The following is an 11038-nucleotide window of genomic DNA, read 5'->3' on the forward strand; positions in this document are numbered from 1 at the left end:
ACTAAGCTCTGGCTGCTCCTGCCAAGGTCCATTTAATCCAATATTCCGTTTCCAACTACAGCCAGCCAGAAGCCTCTGGGAGTTGTGCCATCAAGGCACAAGGTGATAGCCTTCTCTTGATGTTTAATCTATGTAGCCTGTTACTCAGAGATATACTACCACTGAACATGGAAGTTCCATGTAGTTATCATGGCTAATAGACACAAAGAGACTTATGTTTCATAAATTCATCTAGTTCCTTGTAGAATATATAAGCCCTCCCGCATCTTGTTCTCTGTTAGGACAGGATAGGTACCCCCCAGACTCACCCTTGGATGGCTTAGGCTTTATAGTTATTACCATATCACTGTGCTTCTCTGCTATAGTGATAGACAGCTAGGTCAAACTCTCCTCTTTTCTGCCAGTTAGGCTAATCTTTGGAAGGAGGAAAGAAATCCAGTAGGTTAATCAGCAGGAGCAGACATGGTCTTGGCTTTATAGGGCAACCCTAAGCAGGTTTACTCAAAAGTACATCAGTTCAATCCAGCTTACTCTCTAGTAAATGTGTTTTGGATTGTAGGCTTAGTATGGAAACACATAGAAAAATAATGTTTACCCCCTCTTAATCTATTTCATTGGGTAAAGCACATTGGTCGTCAACTGAGGGGTTGAAACTGGGTAGGGTGGCTGTGTATCCTGCCTCACAGAGGACAGTCCTCTACTTGAAGGTCTGTCAAGTCCAAGATAAAGAACCAGAAGAAGGGAGAGCAGAGGTCTTGAAATTGCTCATCAAAATTTAAGACTTGGATGGGGAAGAAATTCGTTCGGTTCGCATTTTAATGCAAACTTACCTAATTCTGCATTTTTGAACAACTATATGAACCAAAACTCAGTTACGCTACCAAATTCACACTTCTCCAAATTTTGTAATGGAGTTCTCCAATCAACAAATGCACACAGAAATGCACATATTGGGGGAAATAACATTAAACGTGCATTATATTAGGAAAATTCCTTGTCCTCTTTTTTTTGGTGATGCATTTCCCCCTTTTTTTTGGCAATGCATAATTGGCCACCCTAGGACTGGATCACAGTGGAGGCACAACCAACACTTTCTTTTGTTTATGTTTGTTGTTTTTTAAAAGAAGGGGAAAGGAAGAGAGGGGAAAGCATGAACATGGGGAGAGATAAGGAGAGGAACAACTTAAAAAGAGAGTGACGGACATGCATAATGAAAAATGGAAAGTGAGTGCAGTGCAGCAGGTTGGAATTAAACACGGGCCCTGGTCTAAAAGGTCAAAGACTACTGGCAAAACAAACAAACGACAAATGGCATTGTGTTGGTACATTTTTCAGGGAGTTTTTGTTGGGAATGTTTGAATTTGGTTCAAAACTACATACGAGCACCAAAGCCTTAAGCCTCCAAATACTGACAAGGAGACAATAGGGCACTCAAATTATATAGGACAAAGAAGCAGGCATCTTTTCAACACAGCCTCATCGATTAGTGATCCACACACTGCACACCCTTTATCTTTATCAGCATTTCTCCCTCTGCTTCCATCCTTTCCAGACAACATCCCTGCTTTGACCAACCATCACCCTGGGGCTTCTATCCCCAAACAGAGCTGGATTGTTTACTTATTTTTAAAAATTGGGCCCATCTCCTAGGATCCCACAACACTCTAACCCACCTCACACAATCTCCTTTGCTTGTACTCACTGGTGAATGATCAGCCTTTTCTGTTAGGTGCCCACAGGCCCAGTTCCATGCACACAAACACCATTTGACTCCTGTTTTTCTAAATTTGACAGCACATCTATAGTTGGCTCACACCAGCAATAGAGATGCTATGGCTGGGATGGGGAACGTTTTTTGGCCCGAGGATTGCATTGCTTCAGTGGAAACATGTTGGGGGTTGCATGGCTGCAGTAGGTGAGGCCAGAACCAAAGTAGGCGGGTTGAAAACCAACATGGGCATGATCAGAACTAGCAGTGGGCGGAGCCATCCTTCATTCATTCTCCCCCCCCCCACATGCACACACACTTCACCAGCTGAGCAGCATGAGAAATAATTGAGGAGGGGTGAGACAGTGGGGAAGATGAGGTTTAAATCCCCCCTCCCCATGATGTCTCCCCAACCCATGTTACTCAGCTGAGCAGCAGGAAAAGAGCGGATTGATTGGCTTCTGTGCTTAGCAGGGAGAAAGGGAGCCCTTTCCTCACCACACAGCAGAGAAACACAGCAAGCTTCCTTTTCCCTATTGCTGAGCTGCAATCTCAGCTCAGCTGAGCAGGATGGGGGCAAAATTGTAGCAAGGTTTAAGTCTTCCCTCCCCACCCCACTATTTTCTCCCTGCACTGTTCAGCTGATCAGGAAAAGGTGGCCATAAGGGGGAAGAACTAGGGGAGAGGCTGGCAAGCCAGATGGGCTGGCTCTGTGGGCCATATCTGGCCCATAAGCCAGAGGTTCTCCACCCCTCTGCTGTGGAGAGGAGAGGTTGATCAGGAATTAACAGTTTTTCTGGCCTGGATGTGGGTTGCTTGAGTCACACTCTCCCTGAAGGTACAAAGTCTGGGCGTGGTTTTTGCTCTTAGATTCCCACTAGGCAAAGGTTGTGGCCAGGAGTACCTTTTCCCAGTTTAGACTGGTTCACCAGCCAAAAGGCACCTGGGCATTGTGATACATCCTTTGGTATAAGGAACAGTAAAGGAGTGGAGTGATTTAAGAAAGCAGGAGACCTTTTGATGGCTGAGGGTGGCGGAGGTGGAGGAGCAAAGGTCATGGGGAGGGATGTATCAGGATACCAAAACAGAGCAACAGCCTAGACCAGGGGTGGGCAACCTGCGACCCTTTGCTTTTATTTCATGTGGTCCTCGGCCTAATTTCATGCAATTGGGGGAGTCTAGAAGGAGAGGAGGAGGCCGAGAGGAAAGAAAAAAAAAAAAAGCTGGAGGGAACCCGAAATGGAAAGAGTGATGGAAGGGGTGGAGGGAGAAAAAGCCTTCTGCAAGTGATCAGTTCAGACATCTGGCAAGGGGGGGGGGATAACAGGGGGGAAGGGAACTTAAATGGACAGAGCAATGGAATGGCAAGGGTGGGGGAGCCTGCTGCAACTGATCAGTTCAGACCTTGGCAAAAGCATTTTTTCCTCCCCAGGCAGCCTGCTAGACAGAGAGGAAGAGGGAGGGTGAAAAAAATGTGGTGGCAGAAAGGAAGAGAGAGAGAAAGAAATATGAGATGGCCCCACCCACTTTTGGTTCCAGCCCTGCCCACCACCAGTATCCCCCACACACAGACACACACAGATTACCCCTGAAAGAATGCAACCCTTGACAGAAGAATGGTTCCCCACCCCTGGCCTAGACCCAGGTGACTTAAGGGAATGTATTCTCCCTTATAAGCCTCCTTGTACACTAAGATCCTCAGAAGAGGCCTTGTTCCTTGTTTGAGGTTGGGTTGGAGGGGAAGAGGAATTCGGCGTTCCTAGTAGGAGTGCTCACTCTTTGGAACTCCCCCCAACCCTGCCTGACGCCCGCCAGACTACTTTGTCTTCACCTCCCAGGAACCAGCCCCACTTTTATTTCAGCAAGCATTTGGAAGGTGACACAACTTGTTATTTTAAACTGACTAAGTATTATTTTTTCTGCTCTGTCATGCTATATTGTCTTGTAGCTTTTAATTGGGATATCTGTCTGTCTGTCTGTCTACCTACCGTTTCACACTGTTATTTAGAGAATAATGAAAGCCACCATGAGCGCCTTCTAAGGCCACATAGAAGAATAAAAAATGTGCAGGCCTGGGGGGGTGGGGAAGATGACAGAAAAAACCTGGGGAAATTTGGGGACCACCCAATTTTAGAAAAATCCCTGGAGAAAAAGCCCCCCCCCCCTTTCTACTTTACCAGCGTTTTTTTCTGGTTTTTTCCCTCTAGGCCTTCACATCTCTAGGCAGAATATCAGTGCTAAATAAATAAATATGACACACATGCATCCATCTCTGAGGTCATAGGGTGGGCCATGTGTCCTCTTTACAGAGGACAGTCCTCTATTTGAAGGGCTGCCAGAAGTCTGTCCTCTATTCTGAAGGCGTCCTCTATATGAAAGGCTGTCCAGCCCAGTTCTGGTATAAAGTTACCATCAGATAAAGAACCATCAGAAGGAAGAGCTGGGCCTTGAAATTGCCCATCCACAGCACCTGAACAGCAGACTGAACAAGACACACAGGTCACCTGGTCACAGTCTTCCACACTACGGTGAGATGTACTGTATTTCTATTTAAATCATAACAATTACTTATATATTTGCATCTATACATATAAATTATGCGGAGTTCATGCAAATCAATGACTTCTTTTATCCTCTTTTTTGGTGATCCATGTCCTCTTTTTTGGCATCTTACAAGTGGTCACCCTCTTCCTGCAGCTGTGCCACTTTAGCCCCACTCATGGGCAGCTCACCCCCCTGCCCTTCCCTTAGCTGCAGCTAATGGGTATTTTGGGTTAGAGTTGTTACATTGCTGCTCCACACAGGCAACAATGGTGGGGGTGACCGTTTCCTGTTTAATTGTCCTTTTTAACTGCTCACTTATATGCACACCAGACTGTTGCCTGGATATAAAGCCCCATCTGCCTAATAGTGCTGAAGGATGCTCACATAAACACAGAAGCATGCACCCTTCTCTTCCTAACCTTCTGATTTAAATTTTGTGTGTCATAAAGACCACAGTAATTCTGCTGTCTTTGTAATGAATGAACAGTATGGAAAACTCATCCTCACAACAGGCTGCTTTCACATGAGCACAAGTGAACAGCATTAAGTCTTCTTGTGGGGTTTATTCAAGGGGGAGCATGCTTTACTTCTGTATCATATCCTCTCAGCTTTAAGAACCAAAGTATCTAACACTGTTTGTCTCCGCTGGGAGAATCGCACTCTGTGAAGTGACTGAAGGATGTCCCAGAAATCTCTTTTATTTATTTATACAATTATTTCTGAGTTGTTTTTTGGCCCAGAAAGGCCCCCCCAAGGCAAATTTCAATTTAAAACAATTAAAAAACAAAATACCACACACAGTAAAACAATCTTTTAAAAGCAGCAAGCTGAGATTATGCATATAAAATTCATTCAAAAGCTATTTAGAACAAAACATTTTTAACAGCCCACTAAAGCTAAGCAGAAACGGGGGCGGGGGGGATCTAACAACCTTAAGGAGAGAGTTCCACCATCAGGGTGCCACCACAGAGGAGGCCTAGTCTCAGATTCCCACCACCTACCCACTCTTAGAGGTGGTGGGACATACAGAAGAGCCTCTGAAGCAGATCTTAAATTGTGGGCAGGTTCATACAGCAGGTACCAGTCTTTCAGATATCCTGGCCCCAAACTATTTAGGCCTTTATAGTTAAGGACTAGCACCTTGAATTGTGCTCAGAAGCAAATTAGCAACCAGTGCAGCTGATGCAATACTGGTTAATATGGTCAAGAAAGCACATGCCAGAAAGCAATCTGGCTGCTGGGTTTTACACTAGCTGCAGTTTCTGAACACCCTTCAAGGGCAGCCCCACATTGCAGTAATCTAAACACACAGAAGGTGATTATGGCATAGATCACTGCCTTCTCTAAAAAGGGGTGCAACTGGCACACCAGTCAAAGCTGGCCAAAGGCAAGCTTCTTATAATGCAAACAGCCATATACTTTATGATGGAGCTTGGGAAGGAGAGTGAGTACTTCTCCTTTATCATTTATATATACAAATTAGGGAAGGGATGACTAACCTTTCAACATTAGGGGATTCTGAACTTTTAGAAATTGTGTGGAGAATTTCTGCAGTTGCAGCTTCTCATTTCATAATGCTACAGGAATTTGAAAAGTTATACCTGCTAAAATTCCTTCATCTTCCCAACTCTTAAAAGATAAAGGAGCCTGAAGTTGAAAGTCTGGCCATTCTTGGGTTAGGATACACCTCTTTAAGACAGATGTTCATTTTCCTTTCCCTTCCTCACCTTTTCTCTCTCAGTGCCTACCGACAGCCCTTTCAGCTTGTGGCAGCTGCTGTTTATTGTCAATCCGTAGCTTCTATATGACATCCCAACATTTGTTAGAGTAAAAATAGGTACACTTTAAAAAAAAAGAAAAGAGAAAGCTTTATATTGGGAAAAGAAGTAATTTTCCATGAGGTATGACACCTGGCCCAACCCACTAAATACATCCTGAAAATCATCATTTCAACATATCCATTTCCCCTTCACTTAAAAAAAAACATATATTTTTACATTTAGCTCCCACATATCCATTACATTTGCCATTGCATTATACAAATCTAACTCCCAAACAGTATGATTTTGAGAATTTCAACCGATATTATATAGCAGCAAAGCAATCTAGAAGCAAAAAAAGTAAAATAATAACCTGGTATTCTGGCATCCAGTTAAATATGTATCAGTAAGAGGTGGAAATTCCATCCATATCTGCAGGTAGCATACACAGTAAGAAAAAAGTTATGGTTTGAAAAGTATGTTTCTAGTCTGCATGAATACCTCATCCTTTTGAAAACGTTAGTTAGACGAATAAAGTGCATTTCTGCCTTTTTTCCCAGCACCTGCTGAGAGGCATGGTGGGAAATTGGAATCTTTCAGGTTTGGCTTTTGGGGGGTGGGGGAATGTTGGTGTTACAACAGCTGGCGGTACTGGTACTCAGGACATGGGGGCATTATAAAGGTGTGGAATGGTGGTCTAGGGCTGAAATAATTATGCAGCTTTGATGTTACAATAAGGGAGATGGGCAAGAACTAATGGGAGAGGGAGATCCCTGTATTACAGGGAGGATTGGGGTGGAAAGGCTTTAGCAAAGTTGTTGGACAAGAGTACTCACTACTAGACTGGAGTTAGGGGGGTAATGAGGGCTGGGCCCGGAAGGGTTAAGGGGGAGCAAAACTGTCAGGCTGAAGCCTGTGTTAGGCCTTGTTGCCATGGCGGCAGACTGTCTCGCTGGCACTCCCTGACCCCTGAAGGGGGATCTTGGGGAGGGGGAAAGAGGCTGAGACACAGACACTACTGGGCGGGGTTGGGGCAGAGTCCCAGGAGAATCAGTCTAGCACCTGATACACATGGACAACAGTAGAGCCACACACAAAAACACACATGTGCCAGATGATAGCCAGGCTAGAGCGCCACATGCAAACATACAGTCGGAGCAAGGTACCAAGCTTCATGCGGTGATTTGCAATGATACATAAGCATACAACACACGGATGCAGACAAAGAGCAACGCAGCCATATACATCAGCCGTTGACTAATACGAAGCAGCCGATAAATTACAATGCCACACGGACGTACACAGGTAAAACTCCATCCATGCGCAAAATGCAGGAAAAGGACGGGGACGAGATGACAAAGAGAAAATAGCATGGCAGGTGCACAACACTAACCCTCATGCACACACCACACTGCAGTGTCACAGACCTCACAGAGGCATGTGCAACAAATACACACACATACCCATGAGACCACGACACAAGGCCATACACTCTTGGCGACTGAGTACATTGCCATACAAAGGCTACAGGGCTTGCCTGAGAGCCAAGAGTTCACACGCCAAAGTCAGAAAGCAAAAAGACCGACCCTGTCCGGGAGCAAGACAAGGCACCGTGTGGACTGACCACTCAGGAGGCCAATGCAACATAGGTGTCCCAAGGGAAACGATGCTGCACCCCCACATTTTGAATACGTGACAGCCAGAAAGCCTAGAATTGCAACTCTAACAGGGTTTATGTTCCCACACCTGATTTTTGGGGTGTGATCAAATACCATAACCCTCCCCACATTAAATCCTTCACAACTCCCCCCCCCACCCTTCATTTCACTTCATATTAGCCTTTTGTCACCTGAGGCAAAAAGACTAATTTGCCGCAACCTGCTGAACATTGCTGTCCTGCGCCATCACTACCATCCCAGCCACTCAGCTTCCTCCTGCCCCACCTTCTGTTACCTGTTCAGTCATAGGTATGGGAACACAGGAAGCTGCTTATAAGAGTCAGACCATTTGATCCATCTACCTCAGTCTTGTTCATGCTCTCCAGGGTTTCAGTCAGGGGTCTTTCCCAGTCTTACCTGGAAATCCTGGGGATTGGACTCAGGACTTTTTGCTTGCCAAGCGTGTGTTCTAACACTAAGCTCTGGGCCCTTTTGGCCACCCCACCCCCCGGCAAGATGGCACCACTCCAAAGAAACCACTCTAGGAAACGAATGCACATGTTTCTCTCTGCCCCAGATACCCCTGAAATTCTGGAGCTGGTTTGGCTAGGGTACAGGGATGCCATATTTTGGACATTCTTTTCCTCTTAAAGTACACTCCAAATTCATGCCCTACCTCATGATTGGGCTGCCCTTGTTTAAAAATAAACAAACATCAAAGCCTTCATCTTAGTTGTCTCCTAGGATTGGCCATGGAATAAGGTTTTGTGCTTTTTTCTCTACAAGGGGAAGGTAGTTCTGATTCAGCCTCAAGTCTGGACATTAGTGGAACTAACTAGTTGGTAGTGGGACGAGGTCAGAAGGGCTTTGTCCCGAAGAGTTGGCTGTTGTTTGATTTGGCTGTCTCAAAAGGTGGCACTACGGAACGGGCCGAAAGCCCTCTCTCAGTCAGCACAGTAACAGCTCCCTGGTGCAAGACATATGGTCTCTGGGTCTCTATACAGTTCCTGAAGGGGATCCCCTCTCCATGGAAACTAGCTAGCCCCCTTGCTAACCAAATTCAGCTGCTCTGGATGCACAGGTTGGAGCTTTGCCTGCATGTTTAGACAGTGATGGAGGCTCTTCATGCTGTTACCACCACTCCCCGTCTGGGAACAGACAGACATACCATATGCACAAGAGCAAAACCTTGTAGTGAGTGTAGTGTTCATCCAAGATCACTACCTGCCACTGAGTTCCATGCTTACAATCATGAACACAGATTTGAATGCCTTTTTTAGCCTGAAACATAATGTGAGCCTGAGGGTAGGGGCTGTCTAGTTGTTGAATCTTGTAGGCTCTGGGAGTCTTTTGACTGAACAGTGGGATATAAACGCTTTGAATAAATAAATAAATAAATAAAGAGAGGGTGGGAAAATTGTGGAATGGCTGTTAGAAGTAACTATATTCAGTTCATACACTGACGATGGTGCCCTGCGTCAACACCTTCCCCTGATTAGCTTTTTTTCAAAGGAATTTAAGATGCTTGTCCTAAACGTTCAATTCCAACTAGAAGCATTTCCCTACCCCTAGAACGTCACTTGTCAAGCACTACAGACCACCACCCCAGAATTAGTATGGGACACTCACCCCTAAATCCATTCCCCCATGCTCCTCATGACAGCTAGCACGTACAGAAAGCTCTGAAAAATCTGGGGAGGGGGGAGTCTGGGACTGAACTGGAGGCCACTTGCTACATGAGAAGAGAAGGCCAGGGACCCTCATGACACTTTCCTCCCTGCAAAAGGGGTTGGCCTTTCAAACAGACTGGTATAACAACAACCCTTTCATGTTTTCCCTTGCTACCACCCCCGGGGGTGGGGGAACACAAAATAATTTGGGACCTTGCCTCGCCTGGCAAACTGTATGCATCTCGTTTTAACACAGAGAAGTCCTACTAGAAACAAGACGGATTGATATCTTTCCCTCCTTATTTTAATACCACTTCCGCCTCCACCAGCCATCCTGGTACCTATGAGATATGAAATGTATTTCCATACTGTAATATAAGGAACCTCTGCCCATCCATTTCTCCTCTAAGTTCAGTACACTTCCTTCACTCCCTCCTGCTCACCCTCAAGTTCCAAGCCATAGCAATGGGGATGGAGGGTAGGAACCCTCCTATAGCCACGCATTTTCTTTTCTTCTCCCCACTCCAGTTCCATCTTCCTATGAGAGGATGAACACAGAGGTGGGAGGAGATATCCTAGCTCTGCGCGCACGCGCGCACACACCAGAATCCATTAACCCTGGGGACACAGAGATGGTTCCTGAAGGGGTTGAGCAGGTGTGCATGCAAGAGAGATGGAGACATGCAGAATAAAGAGGTGACATGGAAAGATAGAGGGAAGATGCCCTATAACTATTCCAACCCTGTAAGGAAGCAGTTAAAAGGCCTGTCATCATCTGGACACTCCACCAATGTCTTAACAGCAGCATGAGACTCTATGCCCAGTTTCCCACTCTGCCTAGGCATATATGGAAACCTGGGCATAAGTGAATGGGTAGAATTGGAGTGTGTAGGGATGAAATGGGTGGATACATGCAGATGATTAGGTAAATATGGACATGTCAGGGTGAAGGCTAGAATGTGGGTAAGAAAGAATACACGTTTTTATGGGAATCACTGGATGGGAGAGGCTTAAGAATGATGGATAAGTGGGTGGGAGGGGGGATTTGGAGCTGGGCTGGAAGTTGCCTATCAGGAACAGAAATAGATCAGCGCCTATAAAGGGTGATGAATGGATGGGGAAGCCGGTAGGGGAGATGGATGAATGGGAAGACATGAAGGGCAGGCCGTGTATTGCAATAGATAGGAGGGTGTTCATTAGGAGAAAAGGGTGGAGATCAGGAGCTGGCTGAGTGAACTGAAGCAATGGATGGACACATATTATATCTATGTATCTGGACAAGTGGGGAAACAGAGAGAGCTTGCCATTGTGTCCCTACCATGGTGTTTTGACACGATGCAGGTTTCAACACACACGCACCACAGTTGAGATTGCTAATTTATCTTACGGCGGCTTGTCCTCAAAGGTCCATTTCATGACCCCATTCATACCGAAGGACAGTGGCATCCCCATCGTCCTCTTCCATGCCCCTCAAACCACAATCTGGAGCAGCTGGAACCTCCAACATTGCCAACAACTACAGCAAAGAGAAACATTTTCATCTATTTCAGAATGGAGGCTTCTAGCCTCTACTGTGCACACTGAGAGTGGGGAGAGACCAAGACTGAGAAACCCATGGGGAAAAGGAGAGGGAGGAACAGAGAGAAAGGTAAAGGAAAGAGGAGCAGGGAAGGAAGAGATCAGGTAGTGATGGGACCA

The sequence above is a fragment of the Heloderma suspectum genome, chromosome 10 (genome assembly GCF_057233095.1).
Source record: "Heloderma suspectum isolate Gila_16-S chromosome 10, 16-S_ref, whole genome shotgun sequence".
Taxonomy (NCBI): domain Eukaryota; kingdom Metazoa; phylum Chordata; class Lepidosauria; order Squamata; family Helodermatidae; genus Heloderma; species Heloderma suspectum.